General features: G+C 43.8%; 1 protein-coding gene across 1 annotated transcript in view; it reads right to left on the reverse strand.

Moving 5' to 3' along the window:
- The window catches only part of LOC135573643 (testican-2-like), a 92,400-nt gene extending 75,321 nt beyond the window's left edge, over positions 1–17,079 (reverse strand). Inside the window, 1 exon segment of the mRNA XM_065022976.1 lies at positions 17,002–17,079. The gene's annotated coding sequence lies outside the window, so the exon portion shown is untranslated.
- Positions 17,080–18,617: the final 1,538 nt, after the last annotated feature.

Consider the following 18,617-nt stretch of genomic DNA (forward strand, 5'->3'; position numbering starts at 1 on the left):
TGTTTTGGAGAATGTGTAAACAGTCAGTGGAGAATCGAGCTACGACCGATCCGTTTTGTCTAATGTTTGTGACCTCCTGAGAGACAATACAGCCACATTACCATAACTCTGTTTATACAAGAGTCTCCGTTATGAGATTTGCATCTAATTATTGTATAAAATGAATGAGTAAAGATGAAACTATTTGTGAAATTATGTAATGTGATTTTAAACGGTTTTTATTTTATTTATTTTGTTATCATTTTTTATTTTTTTTATTTTACCCCCTTTTTCTCCCCAATTTCATGGTATCCAATTGTTAGTAGTTACTGTCTTGTCTCATCGCTACAACTCCCGTAAATCTGAAGTTTTTCCTTGGTGCCCCGACTTCCTAGTTAATTACATTTACATGATTAGTTTAATCACGTAATAATAATTACAGAGAATTGATTTGATAAAATAACAGTCTTCACTTTAATGATGCCAAAGACACAACACCTTCTCTCTCATTATCGTTCCCTCTCTCTCATTATCGTTCCCTCTTTCTGTTCCTCTCTCTTTCTGTCTACTCCCTCCCTCCCTCCCTCCCTCCCTCCCCCTCCCTCCCTCCTTCCACAGCAGGTTGAATGGTTCATTGCCAACCTCGCTTGCACTAAGGGACCAAATGACCATTATAGTGCGTTACTTTTAACCAGAGAGAGCACAGAGCTCTCTCTGGTTAAAAGTAGTGCACTGTAAAAGGTGTAGGGTGCCATTTGGGATGCAACCCTAGAGTCGATGGTCACCTGCCAGTATCAGTACGAGAGGGGATGTCACGCCAGGCTGTCTCATCGATTCCCTCAATACGTTGGCAGAAAGGTGTTTAGGAGGCTCGTTGAGGCAAATTGAAGCTGTCAAATCCTGAGTCAGCTTCTAGCAGCTGCTTTGTAGTCAACAGGCAACACAGTCAACAGAACTGGGCCCTGGTCAACAGTAGTGCACCACAGTACCTTCAAAAAGATTTCACACCCCTTGACCTTTTCCACATTTTGTTATGTTACAAAGTGAGAGTTTTTTAAATATTTTTTTTTAATCAACAATCTACACAAAATACTCTGTAATTTGTATTTATTTATTTAATTTTTTATTTCACCTTTATTTAACCAGGTAGGCAAGTTGAGAACAAGTTCTCATTTACAATTGCGACCTGGCCAAGATAAAGCAAAGCAGTTTGACACATACAACGACACAGAGTTACACATGGAGTAAAACAAACATACAGTCAATAATACAGTATAAACAAGTCTTTATACAATGTGAGCAAATGAGGTGAGATAAGGGAGGTAAAGTAAAAAAAAAAGGCCATGGTGGCAAAGTAAATACAATATAGCAAGTAAAACACTGGAATGGTAGATTTGCAATGGAAGAATGTGGAAAGTAGAAATAAAAATAATGGGGTGCAAAGGAGCAAAATAAATAAATAAATTAAATACAATAGGGAGAGAGGTAGTTGTTTGGGCTAAATTATAGGTGGGCTATGTACAGGTGCAGTAATCTGTGAGCTGCTCTGGTGCTTAAAGCTAGTGAGGGAGATAAGTGTTTCCAGTTTCAGAGATTTTTGTAGTTTGTTCCAGTCATTGGCAGCAGAGAACTGGAAGGAGAGGCGGCCAAAGAAAGAATTGGTTTTGGGCGTGACTAGAGAGATATACCTGCTGGAGCGTGTGCTACAGGTGGGAGATGCTATGGTGACCAGCGAGCTGAGATAAGGGGGGACTTTACCTAGCAGGGTCTTGTAGATGACATGGAGCCAGTGGGTTTGGCGACGAGTATGAAGCGAGGGCCAGCCAACGAGAGCGTACAGGTCGCAATGGTGGGTAGTATATGGGGCTTTGGTGACAAAACGGATTGCACTGTGATAGACTGCATCCAATTTGTTGAGTAGGGTATTGGAGGCTATTTTGTAAATGACATCGCCAAAGTCGAGGATTGGTAGGATAAAAGTGGATTGGTAATGTCAAAGTGGATTGGTAGGATAAAAGTGGATTGGTAATGTCAAAGTGGATTGGTAGGATAAAAGTGGATTGGTAATGTCAAAGTGGATTGGTAGGATAAAAGTGGATTGGTAATGTCAAAGTGGATTGGTAGGATAAAAGTGGATTGGTAATGTCAAAGTGGATTGGTAGGATAAAAGTGGATTGGTAATGTCAAAGTGGATTGGTAGGATAAAAGTGGATTGGTAATGTCAAAGTGGATTGGTAGGATAAAAGTGGATTGGTAATGTCAAAGTGGATTGGTAGGATAAAAGTGGATTGGTAATGTCAAAGTGGATTGGTAGGATAAAAGTGGATTGGTAATGTCAAAGTGGATTGGTAGGATAAAAGTGGATTGGTAATGTCAAAGTGGATTGGTAGGATAAAAGTGGATTGGTAATGTCAAAGTGGATTGGTAGGATAAAAGTGGATTGGTAATGTCAAAGTGGATTGGTAGGATAAAAGTGGATTGGTAATGTCAAAGTGGATTGGTAGGATAAAAGTGGATTGGTAATGTCAAAGTGGATTGGTAGGATAAAAGTGGATTGGTAATGTCAAAGTGGATTGGTAGGATAAAAGTGGATTGGTAATGTCAAAGTGGATTGGTAGGATAAAAGTGGATTGGTAATGTCAAAGTGGATTGGTAGGATAAAAGTGGATTGGTAATGTCAAAGTGGATTGGTAGGATAAAAGTGGATTGGTAATGTCAAAGTGGAAGGAAATGTTGTAAAAAAATTCATGAAAAATGAATATCTAAATGATTGATTAGATAAGTATTCAACTCCCTGAGTGATTACAGCTGTGAGTCTTTCTGGGTGAGTCTTTAAGAGCTTTCCACACCTGGATCGTGCAACATTTGCCCATTATTCTTTAAGCAATTATTCAATCTCTGTCAAATTGGTTGTTTATCATTGCTCGACAACCATTTTTAGGTCTTGCCAAATATTTTCAAGCAGATTTAAGTCAAATCTGTAACTCGGACACTCAGGAACATTGGTTAGTCTCCTTGGTTAGTAGATTTGGATTTGTGTTTTAGGTTATTGTCCTGCTGAAAGGTAAATGAATCTCCCAGTGTCTGGTGGAAAGCAGACTGATCCAGGTTTTCCTCTAGGATTTTGTCAGTGCTGAACTCCATTCTGTTTATTTTTTATCCTGAAAAACCCCCCAGTCCTTAACGTCTACAAGCATACCCATAACATGATGTAGCCACCCTTATGCTTGAAAATATGGAGAGTGGTACTCAGTAATGTGTTGTATTCGATTTTCCCCAAACACAACCCTTGTGTGAATAGTGAATTGCTTTGCCACATGTGTTGCAGTATTACTTTAGTGCCTTGTTGCAAACAGGATGCAGGTTTTGAAATATTTTTATTCTGCACAAGCTGCCTTCTTTTCACTCTGTCAATGAGGTTTGTATTGTGGAGTAACAATGTTGTTGATCCATCCTCAGTTTTCTCCTACCACAGCCATGAAACTCTGTAACTGTTTTCAAGTCACCATTGACCTCATGGTGAAATCCCTGAGCGGTTTCCTCTCTTTCTGGCAACTGAGTTAGGAAGGAGGCCTGTATCTTTATATTGACTGGGTGTATTGATACACCATCCAAAGTTTAATGAATAAATTATTTTTCCCTCCCATCTACCAATAGATGCCCTTCATTGTGAGTCATTGGAAAACCTCCCTGGTCTTTGTGGTTGAATCTGTTTGAAATTCACTGCTCGACCTTACAGATAATTGTATGTTTGGGGGAGAGAGATGAGGTAGTCATAAAAAATGATGTTATGCACTATTATTGCACACAGAGTGTGTCAATGCAACTTATTGTGTGACTTGTTAATTACATTTTTACTCCTGAACTTATTGAGGCTTGCCATAACAAAGGGGTTGAATATGTATTGACTCAAGACATTTCAGCTTTTCACTAAATTGTACATTTCTTTTTAATCATAATTCCACTTTGACATTATGGGGTATTGTGTGTAAGCCAGTGCCTAAACATCACAATTGAAACCATTTTAAATTCAGACTGTAACACAACAAAATGTGGAGAAAGTCTGAATGAAGGAACTGTATACAAGGAATAAGGTGCCAGTTGTTTACAGGGAATAGGGTGTCAGATAAATACAGGGAATAGGGTGCCAGATAAATACATGGAATAGGGTGCCAGATTGATACAGGGAATAGGGTGCCAGTTGTATACAGGGAATAGGGTGCCAGTTGTTTACAGGGAATAGGGTGCCAGATGGAATAGGGTGCCAGTTGTATACATTGAATAGGGTGCCAGTTGAATAGCGGGAATAGGGTGCCAGTTGAATACAGGGAATAGGGTGCCAGTTGTATACAGGGAATAGGGTGCCAGTTGTATACAGGGAATAGGGTGCCAGTTTTATACAGGGAATAGGGTGCCAGTTGTACACAAGGAATAGGGTGCCAGATAAATACAGGGAATAAGGTGCCAGATAAATACAGGGAATAGGGTGCCAGTTGTATACAGGGAATAGGGTGTCAGATAAATACAGGGAATAGGGTGCCAGATAAATACATGGAATAGGGTGCCAGATAAATACAGGGAATAGGGTGCCAGTTGTATAGTGGGAATAGGGTGCCAGTTGTATACAGGGAATAGGGTGCCAGTTGTAAAGTGGGAATAGGGTGCCAGTTGTATACAGGGAATAGGGTGCCAGTTGTATACAGGGAATAGGGTGCCAATTGTATACAGGGAATAGGGTGCCAGTTGTATACAAGGAATAGGGTGCCAGTTGAATAGCAGGAAGAGGGTGCCAGATAAATACAGGGAATAGGGTGCCAGATAAATACATGGAATAGGGTGCCAGATAAATACATGGAATAGGGTGCCAGATAAATACATGGAATAGGGTGCCAGATAAATACATGGAATAGGGTGCCAGATAAATACATGGAATAGGGTGCCAGATAAATACAGGGAATAGTGTGCCAGTTGTACACAGACAATAGGGTGCCAGTTGTACACAGACAATAGGGTGCCAGTTGTACACAGACAATAGGGTGCCAGTTGCATACAGGGAATAGGGTGCCAGTTGTATAGTGGAAATAGGGTGCCAGTTGTATACAGGGAATAGGGTGCCAGTTGTATAGTGGGAATAGGGTGCCAGTTGAATAGTGGGAATAGGGTGCCAGTTGTATACAGGGAATAGGGTGCCAGTTGTATACAGGGAATAGGGTGCCAGTTGTATACAGGGAATAGGGTGTCAGTTGTATACAGGGAATGCAGTACAGGAGAGAGAGAGAGCCACAGTACAGGAGAGAGAGCTACAGTACAGGAGAGAGGGTTACAGTACAGGAGAGAGAGCTACAGTACAGGAGAGAGAGCTACAGTACAGGAGAGAGGAGAGTTACAGTACAGGAGAGAGAGCTACAGTACAGGAGAGAGGGCTACAGTACAGGAGAGAGGGTTACAGTACAGGAGAAAGAGCTACAGTACAGGAGAGAGAGTTACAGTACAGGAGAGAGAGAGCTACAGTACAGGAGAGAGCTACAGTACAGGAGAGAGAGCTACAGTACAGGAGCGAGAGCTACAGTACAGGAGCTGGTAGAGAGAGGCTAGAGGAGGGCTACAGTACAGGAGAGAGAGCTACAGTACAGGAGAGAGAGCTACAGTACAGGAGAGAGAGCTACAGTACAGGAGAGAGGCCTACAGTACAGGAGAGAGAGCTACAGTACAGGAGAGAGAGAGAGAGCTACAGTACAGGAGAGAGAGCTACAGTACAGGAGAGAGAGCTACAGTACAGGAGAGAGAGCTACAGTACAGGAGAGAGAGAGCTACAGTACAGGAGAGAGAGAGCTACAGTACAGGAGAGAGAGCTACAGTACAGGAGAGAGAGCTACAGTACAGGAGAGAGAGAGAGCTACAGTACAGGAGAGAGAGAGCTACATACAGGAGAGAGAGCTACAGTACAGGAGATAGGGTTACAGTACAGTACAGGAGAGAGAGCTACAGTACAGGAGAGAGAGAGCTACAGTACAGGAGAGAGAGAGCTACAGTACAGGAGAGAGAGGGCTACAGTACAGGAGAGAGAGAGAGCTACAGTACAGGAGAGAGAGAGCTACAGTACAGGAGAGAGAGAGCTACAGTACAGGAGAGAGAGCTACAGTACAGGAGAGAGAGCTACAGTACAGGAGAGAGAGAGCGACAGTACAGGAGAGAGAGCTACAGTACAGGAGAGAGAGCTACAGTACAGGAGAGAGAGAGCTACAGTACAGGAGAGAGAGCTACAGTACAGGAGAGAGAGCTACAGTACAGGAGAGAGAGCTACAGTACAGGAAAGAGAGCTACAGTACAGGAGAGAGAGCTACAGTACAGGAGAGAGAGCTACAGTACAGGAGAGAGAGCTACAGTACAGGAGAGAGAGAGCTACAGTACAGGAGAGAGAGGGCTACAGTACAGGAGAGAGAGCTACAGTACAGGAGAGAGAGAGCTACAGTACAGGAGAGAGAGCTACAGTACAGGAGAGAGAGCTACAGTACAGGAGAGAGAGAGAGCTACAGTACAGGAGAGAGAGCTACAGTACAGGAGAGAGAGCTACAGTACAGGAGAGAGAGAGAGCTACAGAGCTACAGGAGAGAGAGCTACAGGAGAGAGAGCTACAGTACAGGAGAGAGAGGGCTACAGTACAGGAGAGAGAGAGCTACAGTACAGGAGAGAGAGCTACAGTACAGGAGAGAGAGCTACAGTACAGGAGAGAGAGAGCTACAGTACAGGAGAGAGAGAGCTACAGTACAGGAGAGAGAGCTACAGTACAGGAGAGAGAGAGCTACAGTACAGGAGAGAGAGCTACAGTACAGGAGAGAGAGAGCTACAGTACAGGAGAGAGAGCTACAGTACAGGAGAGAGAGAGAGAGCTACAGTACAGGAGAGAGAGAGAGAGCTACAGTACAGGAGAGAGAGAGAGCTACAGTACAGGAGAGAGAGAGCTACAGTACAGGAGAGAGAGAGCTACAGTACAGGAGAGAGAGCTACAGTACAGGAGAGAGAGCTACAGTACAGGAGAGAGAGAGAGAGCTACAGTACAGGAGAGAGAGAGAGCTACAGTACAGGAGAGAGAGAGCTACAGTACAGGAGAGAGAGCTACAGTACAGGAGAGAGGGGGCTGTGAGTAAAGCATCACAAGCAAGGAGGGGAAACAGAGGTATAAAGGGCGGCAGGTAGCCTGGTGTTTAGAGCATTGCGCCAGTAACAGAAAGTTGTCTGGTTCGAACACCCAAGCTCCTAATTGGCTCCTAATTGGCTCCTAATTGGCTCCTAATTGGCTCCAGGGGCGCCGTACTACTATGGCTGACCTTGTAAAAGAAGACACTGGACCTATCTGGTGTATGAGACAATACAACATCATTATCGTTTCTGTATCATTACAGCCTCATTATCATTACACCGTCATGATCATTTCAGCATCACTATCATTACAGCCTCATTATCATTACAGTGTCATTATCATTACACTGGCATGATCATTTCAGCATCACTATCATTACAGTGTCATTATCATTATCGTTACAATGTCATTATCGATACAACATCATTATCGGTTAGCTATAGGAAATCAACTGAGCGATGGACAGAAGGAATATGTTGAGTGATACTGGTGCTACTGTACTGGTGCTATACTGTACTGGTGCTACTATACTGTACTGGTGCTACTATACTGTACTGGTGCTACTGTACTGGTGCTACTGGGTGCTACTGTACTGGTGTGTTTCTTTATACTGTATGGAGATATCGGTGATAAACTGGAGATGTGGGTGATAAACTGGAGGTGTGGGTGATAAACTGGAGGTGTGGGTGATAAACTGGAGATGTGGGTGATAAACTGGAGGTGTGGGTGATAAACTGGAGGTGTGGGTGATAAACTGGAGGTGTGGGTGATAAACTGGAGATGTGGGTGATAAACTGGAGATGTGGGTGATAAACTGGAGGTGTGGGTGATAAACTGGAGATGTGGGTGATAAACTGGAGGTGTGGGTGATAAACTGGAGATGTGGGTGATAAAATGGAGGTGTGGGTGATAAACTGGAGATGTGGGTGATACACTGGAGGTGTGGGTGATACACTGGAGGTGTGGGTGATACACTGGAGGTGTGGGTGATACACTGGAGGTGTGGGTGATAAACTGGAAGTGTGGGTGATACACTGGAGGTGTGGGTGATAAACTGGAGGTGTGGACTATTTAACAAGATGTGCTGAAAGGAAAATGACATTCAGATTTGACACCGTAGCCAATTAGCAAACCCCACTGGGCACAGACGTCTTTTCCACGTTGGTTCATTTCATTGAAATGACGTGGAAACAATGTTGATTCAACCAACTTGTACCCAGTGGGAAGGCTCTGAAGATGACCGTGTTGTGATTCTAACGAGGGGTCAGAGTAGGGGGTCTGTTGTGTTGTGTACCCAGTGGGAAGGATCTGAAGATGACCGTGTTGTGTTACTTTAACGAGGGGATCAGTGATAAACTGGGGTGTCTGTTGGAGGTGTCGTGATAAACAGTGGGAAGGCTCTGAAGATGACATTCGTGTTGTGTTACTAACCCCACTGGGCAGGTCAGAGGTTCAGGGGTCTGTTGTTCAACCAACTTGTACCCAGTGGGAAGGCTCTGAAGATGACCGTGTTGTGATTCTAACGAGAGGTCAGAGTAGGGGGTCTGTTGTGTCGTGTACCCAGTGGGAAGGATCTGAAGATGACCGTGTTGTGTTACTAACGAGGGGTCAGAGTAGGGGGTCTGTTGTGTCGTGTACCCAGTGGGAAGGCTCTGAAGATGACCGTGTTGTGTTACTAACGAGGGGTCAGAGTAGGGGGTCTGTTGTGTCGTGTACCCAGTGGGAAGGCTCTGAAGATGACCGTGTTGTGATTCTAACGAGGGGTCAGAGTAGGGGGTCTGTTGTGTCGTGTACCCAGTGGGAAGGCTCTGAAGATGACCGTGTTGTGCTTCTAACGAGAGGTCAGAGTAGGGGGTCTGTTGTGTCGTGTACCCAGTGGGAAGGCTCTGAAGATGAACGTGTTGTGTTTCTAACGAGGGGTCAGAGAAGGGGTCTGTTGTGTCGTGTACCCAGTGGGAAGGCTCTGAAGATGACCGTGTTGTGATTCTAACGAGAGGTCAGAGTAGGGGGTCTGTTGTGTCGTGTACCCAGTGGGAAGGCTCTGAAGATGACCGTGTTGTGTTTCTAACGAGGGGTCAGAGTAGGGGGTCTGTTGTGTCGTGTACCCAGTGGGAAGGCTCTGAAGATGACGTGTTGTGTTACTAACGAGGGGTCAGAGTAGGGGGTCTGTTGTATCACACTATAAATGCACCACTATTCCTTTCCTTTTGTAGTGCACTACTTTTGACCAGGGCCCATAGGGCTATACAGGGAATAGGGTGCCATTTGGGATGCAAACAACCACCACACCCACTCTGCCTCACTTAAAAGGCATTCACTTTGCCTCAGAGGAGTAAAGATGAGTTAAAGGCAATCCTTGTCATCTGTTTTTATAACAGAGGGAATAACTAATGTATGACCCCCCTCCTCCTCCCCAACAAAAATAATTACAAAAGTCCCTGTAGCTACGTGGGCGCTAACTTTCATTTGAATATCATTAATTCATCCCAGCTAGCCACCCCCCTGTGGGAGCGATCCTACAGAGCTAAATTGATTCGGGGCTCCTCTTCATCACAAATTGAACAAGACAGTTGAAATGCAATGTCTGGTAAGGTAGGTGGAACAGTGTTGTACCCTTGGATATTACAAAAGACCTTACAAACTCTGCGAGATCCCCCCCCCAAGCACTTTAAAGTGCTGTGATTTAGATGTCGGCGCTGCTGCCTAACTGAAGGCTGTCTGAGGGTCATTACAGTGTCTTGGGTGGGACAGAAAGCTAGTAGCACATTACGACAGAGAAGCTACCATTTTCCACCTTGGAACGCTGCACTGTAGCTTTGAACAAATGTTGAACGTATTGGCTCCTTGATCTGCCTTGAGAAAAAGCCTGGTTTAACCTGTAATTTACTCTACTGACTAACTACACCGAACAAAAATAGAAACAAGTCGCTCTGGATAAGAGCGTCTGCTAAATGACTTAAATGTAAATGTAAATGTTAGGTGTTGGTACCATGTTCCATGAGCTGAAATAAAAAAGCTTATTTCTCTCTCATTTTTACATCCCTGTTAGTGAGCATTTCTCCTTTGCCTAGATAATCCATCCACCTGACAGGTGTGGCACATCAAGAAGCTGATTAAACAGCTTGATCATTACACATGTGCACCTTGTGCTGGGGACAATAAAAGGCCACTCTAAATTTGTGCAGTTTTGTCACACAAATACTACACAAGGTGCAATAATTTAATATGAATTTCTCTACCATAAGCCGCCTCCAACGTCGTTTTAGAGAATTTGCCAGTACGTCCAACCGGCCTCACAACCACAGACCACATGTAACAATGCCAGCCCAGGACCTCCACATCCGGCTTCTTCACCTTCACCTTCTTCACCTGCGGGATCGTCTGAGACCAGCCACCTGGACAGCTGAGGTGCAATAAGCCACACCTGAGGAGCATTTCTGTCTGTAATAAAGCCCCTTTTGTGGGGAAAAAACTCATTCTGATTGGCTGGGCCTGACTCCCCACTGGGTGGGCCTATGCCCTCCCAGGCCCACCAATAGCTGCGCCCCTGCCTAGTCATGTGAAATCCATAGACTGGGGCCTAATTAATCTATTTAAATTGACTGATTTCCTTATATGAACCATAACTCAAGTAAAATCATTGAAATTGTTGCATGTTATATTATAGTATAGTGTTCAGTATAGATAGCCCCTTCACGTTGCACAGACAGCTAGTTTGCATCCCAAATGACACGCTGTTCACTACGTAGCGCACTACTTTAGACCAGAACTCTATGGGCCCCGGTCAACAGTTGTGCACTACATAGAACATAGGGTTCATTTGGGATGCTTAAACATTCTAAAAGGTGCTTCCTGATTTAACATGGGGCCTACAATTATGTTTTAACAATATGAAATAACCCTCTAATTTGACAGTAATTGTAGCCCCAGTTGAAAGTTATTCACTTAAATGATGAGTTCTCTTGTCTGAGGCTTTTAGGAAGAGTAAGAACGTAAATCTGACAATAATTTAGCTGCTTTTATTCTACAGTAATTTCCCTCTAGAGTCTAGACCAATTATAGATCATTAACAGGCTGTTTCTTGTCCAATACGCAGTAGCCTAGCTGAAGCACGTCAACTGATGTGCATTACATCATCACCACGTCAACTGATGAGCATTACATCATCACCACGTCAACTGATGTGCATTATATCATCACCACGTCAACTGATGTGCATTATATCATCACCACGTCAACTGATGTGCATTATATCATCACTACGTCAACTGATGTGCATTATATCATCACCACGTCAACTGATGTGCATTACATCATCACCACGTCAACTGAAGTGCATTACATCATCACCACGTCAACTGATGAGCATTACATCATCACCACGTCAACTGATGTGCATTACATCATCACCACGTCAACTGATGTGCATTACATCATCACCACGTCAACTGATGTGCATTACATCATCACCACGTCAACTGATGTGCATTACATCATCACCACGTCAACTGATGTGCATTACATCATCACCACGTCAACTGATGTGCATTACATCATCACCACGTCAACTGATGTGCATTACATCATCACCACGTCAACTGATGTGCATTACATCATCACCACGTCAACTGATGTGCATTACAGCATCACCACGTCAACTGATGATCATTACATCATCACCACGTCAACTGATGTGCATTACATCATCACCACGTCAACTGATGTGCATTACATCATCACCACGTCAACTGATGAGCATTACATCTCACCACGTCAACTGATGTGCATTACATCATCACCACGTCAACTGATGTGCATTACATCATCACCACGTCAACTGATGTGCATTACATCATCACCACGTCAACTGATGAGCATTACATCATCACTACGTCAACTGATGTGCATTACATCATCACCACGTCAACTGATGAGCATTACATCATCACCACGTCAACTGATGTGCATTACATCATCACTAAGTCAACTGATGTGCATTACATCATCACTAAGTCAACTGATGTGCATTGTGCATCATCACTACGTCAACTGATGTGCATTACAGCATCACCACGTCAACTGATGTGCATTACATCATCACCACGTCAACTGATGAGCATTACATCTCACCACGTCAACTGATGTGCATTACATCATCACCACGTCAACTGATGTGCATTACATCATCACCACGTCAACTGATGTGCATTACATCATCACCACGTCAACTGATGAGCATTACATCATCACTACGTCAACTGATGTGCATTACAGCATCACCACGTCAACTGATGAGCATTACATCATCACCACGTCAACTGATATGCATTACATCATCACCACGTCAACTGATGAGCATTACATCTCACCACGTCAACTGATGTGCATTACATCATCACTAAGTCAACTGATGTGCATTACATCATCACTAAGTCAATTGATGTGCATTACATCATCACTAAGTCAACTGATGTGCATTACATCATCACTAAGTCAACTGATGTGCATTGTGCATCATCACTAAGTCAACTGATGTGCATTGTGCATCATCACTAAGTCAACTGATGTGCATTACATCATCACTAAGTCAACTGATGTGCATTACATCATCACTAAGTCAATTGATGTGCATTACATCATCACAAGTCAACTGATGTGCATTACATCATCACTAAGTCAACTGATGTGCATTGTGCATCATCACTAAGTCAACTGATGTGCATTACATCATCACCACTTCAACTAATGTGCATTACGTCATCACCACGTCAACTAATGTCCATCAACTGGATGTCATAAGGTGAAAGCACCAATTTGTAAGTCGCTCTGGATAAGAGCGTCTGCTAAATGACTTAAATGTAAATGTAATGTGCATTACATCATCACCACGTCAACTAATGTGTATTACATCATCACCACGTCAAATAAATGTGAAATAAAATAAAATGGTTGACGGTTAAGCCAGCTTGTCATGGGGCCTAATTCAGTCTGATTCTGGGGGTTCATTCTCAGTACAGAATGTTTTAGTCATGATGTAAATATCCCTGTAGTAGAGAACATCCCTACAAAGCAGCAGTGTTGTTGCTGTTTACAACATCTTTTAATTTGAGTCAGTGTAATGAATAAGCTCTGAGGAGATTCTGTGTGTCTCCTAAATGGCACCCTCTTCACTATATAGTGTGCTACTATGGTACCCTATTCCCTATATAGTGCAATACTTTGAATAAATAGGGAATAGGATGCCATTTGAGACACAGACCAAGTCTACGGGATGTAAACAGTATGCTGGGAGAGAAAGCAGGGTCCAGCCACAGCAGCTCTTAATACAGGTTAAAGCTGTCCTGTTTGGATTTCATTTGATTTCTCCTCTGAGTTGGATTTGGAAGCATTATAAACACAGAGGACTAATTTCAGGGTTTTAAGCTGCCGCCCGGCGCTCAGCGATCTCTCTTCTCTCCTTCTGCTCTCTCTCTGTCTCTCCTTCTGGTCTCTCTCTCCTCCTGCTCTCTCTGTGTCTCTCTGTATCTCTCTCTCTGTCTCTCCTTCTGCTCTCTCTCTGTCTCTCATTTTGCTCTCTCTGTCTCTCCTCCTGCTCTCTCTGTGTCTCTCTGTGTCTCTCTCTCTCTGTCTCTCCTTCTGCTCTCTCTCTGTCTCTCATTTAGCTCTCTCTGTCTCTACTCCTGCTCTCTCTTCTCTCCTTCTGCTCTCTCTCTCCTCCTGCTCTCTCTGTGTCTCTCACTCTCTGTCTCTCAGTCTGTCTCTCTCTCTCTCTGTCTCTCTCTCTCCTCCTGCTCTCTCTGTGTCTCTCTCTCTCTGTCTCTCAGTCTGTCTCTCTCTCTCTCTCTGTCTCTCTCTCTCCTCCTGCTCTCTCTCTCTGTCTCTCAGTCTGTCTCTCTCTCTCCTGCTCTCTCTGTGTCTCTCTCTCTCAGTCAGTCTGTCTCTCTCTCTCTGTCTCTCTCTCTCCTCCTGCTCTCTCTGTGTCTCTCTCTCTGTCTCTCAGTCTGTCTCTCTCTCTTTCTAAAGCCTGGTTGGGAGGACGGGGGGGTGGGTTCTGGAAGAGAGGCGTCTCATAAATACAGGAGAGAGCGTGAGTGAGCTGCAAATCAGCGTCCAGAAACGAGTCCCTCTACGTATCAACGCACTGAGTTTCTATGGAAACATAAACCCGATTAGATGAGCTTTTAAGGCGCTGGAACCTGCGAGGAGAAAGGACATTTCTAAACCTGTGTTCTGTCTGTCATTCAATAAGAAAATACAGTGACAGCGATAATGATAATAACCATTAAGAGAAAGCTAGGTGATAATGTCCTTGCATCGATCACTGGTCAGTGAGGAATTGGAATGAGATGGTCCACACAGCTAGGGGATAGTATGGACCTCTCCATTCTGTGCTGTGGTCTGTTTTGATATAGCCAGGGTAGATAGCTACAGTACAGCTTGGCTTACCCTGCACTTCTTCCTCACCTTACAGCTCAGGGAACTCTTTTCAAAGGACAAGCTTTTTTTTGTAGAAATACAAGTGTACATGCTTATTTTCTTTCTGTTCATTGTTCATTTCCTATAGCTAATAGGGATATCTATACAATAATATCTATAGCTTTCTGTTCATTTCCTATAGCTAATAGGGATATCTATACAATAATATCTATAGCTTTCTGTTCATTGTTCATTTCCTATAGCTAATAGAGATATCGATACAATAATATCTATAGCTTTCTGTTCATTTCCTATAGCTAATAGGGATATCTATACAATAATATCTATAGCTTTCTGTTCATTGTTCATTTCCTATAGCTAATAATCTTTGTGGGCTATACTCAGCCTTGTCTCAGGATGGTAAGTTGGTGGTTGAAGATATCCCTCTTGTGGTGTGGGGGCTGTGCTTTGGAAAAGTGGGTGGGGTTATATCCTTCCTGTTTGGCCCTGTCCGGGGGTGTCCTCGGATGGGGCCACAGTGTCTCCTGACCCCTCCTGTCTCAGCCTCCAGTATTTATGCTGCAGTAGTTTATGTGTCGGGGGGCTAGGGTCAGTTTGTTATATCTGGAGTACTTCTCCTGTCCTATTCGATGTCCTGTGTGAATTTAAGTGTGCTCTCTCTAATTCTCTCTTTCGCTCTTTCTTTCTCTCTCTCGGAGGACCTGAGCCCTAGGACCATGCCTCAGGACTACCTGACATGATGACTCCTTGCTGTCCCCAGTCCACCTGGCTGCTGCTCTAGTTTCAACTGTTCTGCCTTATTATTATTGGACCATGCTGGTCATTTATGAACATTTGAACATCTTGGCCATGTTCTGTTATAATCTCCACCCGGCACAGCCAGAAGAGGACTGGCCACCCCACATAGCCTGGTTCCTCTCTAGGTTTCTTCCTAGGTTTTGGCCTTTCTAGGGAGTTTTTCCTAGCCACCGTGCTTCTACACCTGCATTGCTTGCTGTTTGGGGTTTTAGGCTGGGTTTCTGTACAGCACTTTGAGATATCAGCTGATGTACGAAGGGCTATATCAATAAATTTGATTTGATTTGATTTGAATAGGGATATCTATACAATAATATCTATAGCTTTCTGTTCATTGTTCATTTCCTATTGCTAATAGGGATATCTATACAATAATATCTATAGCTTTCTGTTCATTGTTCATTTCCTATAGCTAATAGGGATATCTATACAATAATATCTATAGCTTTCTGTTCATTGCACAGTTGATGTCCTGCATTGAAGTGAGCCGATTGGTGTTTGTCTGAGCCAGCAGCTGCAGAGCAGCAGAACCCAGGGTGTTCCGTAGTGGTAGACCTATGGGAATTCACTGAGCTGAGCAGCAGAACCCAGGATGTTCCGTAGTGGTAGTCCTATGGGAATTCACTGAGCTGAGCCTCAGCTGAAGCAGAAACAATTATCCAACCAGCTCTCCATCCTCTCCACGCTAAGAAGAGCCAGTCCCCTCATGTATCATCAACATTCTACATCCCAAATGGGAACCTATTGCCTATGTAGTGGGAACCAAATGGGACCCTATTCCCTATGTAGTGCACTACTTTTGACTAGGGCCCATAGGGCTCCCATCGGGCTCCCACAGGTAGTGTACTATATAGAACAGGGATCCCCAACTACAGTACATTCAGCCAAGGGACGATTTTGTCTTGAGTGGATGGTCAGGGGGCCGGAAAATAGTTACAAATCATTTGCACACTTCATATTGACCGCAAGTAGCACAAGCAGATTTTTGACAAAAACAGAATCATTTCAAACCTTGATTACATCGGTATATGTCTCGCTATTTACGAGTAGGAACACTTGGGAACATATTTCCTCAAATAAAATCACTTGGAGCTGATTTCCTAGTGTTTTAACTCTTTGTTTTTTTACGTCCAACAATGAAAATCCAACAACAACAACAAGAACAACAACAACAAACCAAAACTAGATTTTATAAAAAACGTTGTTGTTTGTTTGCTCAGAAAACATGAGGGGAGGAAGAGGTACAAATGATAAATCCTGCGTGCCACCAGCTGGGGAACCCTGATATAGAGAAGAGGATGCCATTTGGAACGGACCCTCAGTCTCCACGTCTCCTCACCAGAAATCCCTAGCAACGCTCCATCAGATCAGGGCCATGTTCATTAGGGCACAGCGTAGCAAAAATGTTTCTTATTGGAACAGTCTAGGTAGTACCTACCTCCCTTGTTTTATTTAGTCCGTTTTCTTCCGTTTGTTGCGTAACAAAATGGCGACTCCATGGTTCTTTCCCACACACTCAATCCAGAAACACATTTTTACAACATCTGTAGTGTACATTACTTATTTTCTTTTCTTTGTTTTTTACTGTTTTTTTTTTATAACATGAAGACAGAGAAGGTTATATGACACCATTTCCTTTAACTTACTTTCATCCGATACTGGGGTTTCCTCCACATTCCTGATGTAGTCGTCCTAGAGAGAATGTGAGAAGTAGTGTCACTGCAGAGTTGCAGAGCGTAGTGTAAACAACAACAACAACAACAACATATCCAAGGACAAAACAGAAGATCACAGACGGTCTCACTCTCTGTAAGTGGTGATTGTAGCTTCCTCCCTGTCACACAGGGGAATGTACACTCTCAGAATGAGTGTGTACCAAATGGATCCCTATTCTTTATTATTGCTCACTACTTACATTTACATTTAAGTCATTTAGCAGATGCTCTTATCCAGAGCGACTTACTTCCCTATATAGTGCCATATAATAGTAGTGCTGGTCTCTGGGGGTGTTTGACTGGTCCCTGGGGGTGTTATGTTGGGAACAGGATGGTCTCTGGGGTTTGGGAAACACAGACACTATCTTTTAGACTGGTCTCTGGGGGTGTTAGACTGGTCTCTGGGGGTGTTAGACTGGTGTCTGGGGGTGTTAGACTGGTCTCTGGGGGTGTTAGACTGTTAGACTGGTCTCTGGGGGTGTTAGACTGGTCTCTGGGGGGTGTTAGACTGGTCTCTGGGGGTGTTAGACTGGTCTCTGGGGGTGTTAGACTGGTCTCTGGGGGTGTTAGACTGGTCTCTGGGGGTGTTAGACTGGTCTCTGGGGGTTAGTGGTCTCTGGGGGTGTTAGACTGGTCTCTGGGGATGTTAGTCTGGTCTCTGGGGGTGTTTGACTCTGGGGGTGTTAGTCTCTGGGGGTGTTCTGGGGGTGTTAGACTGGTCCCTGGGGGTGTTAGACTGGTCTCTGGGGGTGTTAGACTGGTCCCTGGGGGTGTTAGACTGGTATCTGGGGGTGTTAGACTGGTCTCTGGTTGTGTTTGAGGGTTAGAATTATGATAAAATGCTAAATATCCCATAGTATCCATTTCTACTGACCCGTGTGTGTGTGTGTGTGTGTGTGTGTGTGTGTGTGTGTGTGTGTGTGTGTGTGTGTGTGTGTGTGTGTGTGTGTGTGTGTGTGTGTGTGCGGATGAGGACCCACAGGATTATGTTTGTTACGACTGGCTTGGCCTTATCCTACACTGGGATCCCAGCAGTATAACACAGAGCTCTCAAGTCAAGCTGAACAACTTAAGCCAAAGGCGTTTCATATATTCAGAGGAAGTGTTGAGACAGACGAGATCCATTAAAGGGGTACGTCTCAAATGGAACCCTGTTCCCTTTATAGTGCACTACGTTTTCACCAGGGCCAGTTTATAGGGAACACGGTGCCAATTGGGACACATGCATAAATCTATATGTCTGGGCTGCTGAAGTGTAATAGTTTAATGTCTGTTATAATGCAGCTAGGCAGTTTAATGTCTGGTGTTATAATGCAGCTAGGCAGTTTAATGTCTGGTGTTATAATGCAACTAGGCAGTTTAATGTCTGGTGTTATAATGCAGTTTGGCAGTTTAATGTCAGGTGTTATAATGCAACTAGGCAGTTGAATGTCAGGTGTTATAATGCAACTAGGCAGTTTAATGTCTGGTGTTATAATGCAGTTTGGCAGTTTAATGTCAGGTGTTATAATGCAGCTAGGCAGTTTAATGTCAGGTGTTATAATGCA

This window comes from Oncorhynchus nerka, linkage group LG10, assembly GCF_034236695.1.
Source record: "Oncorhynchus nerka isolate Pitt River linkage group LG10, Oner_Uvic_2.0, whole genome shotgun sequence".
Taxonomy (NCBI): Eukaryota; Metazoa; Chordata; class Actinopteri; order Salmoniformes; family Salmonidae; genus Oncorhynchus; species Oncorhynchus nerka.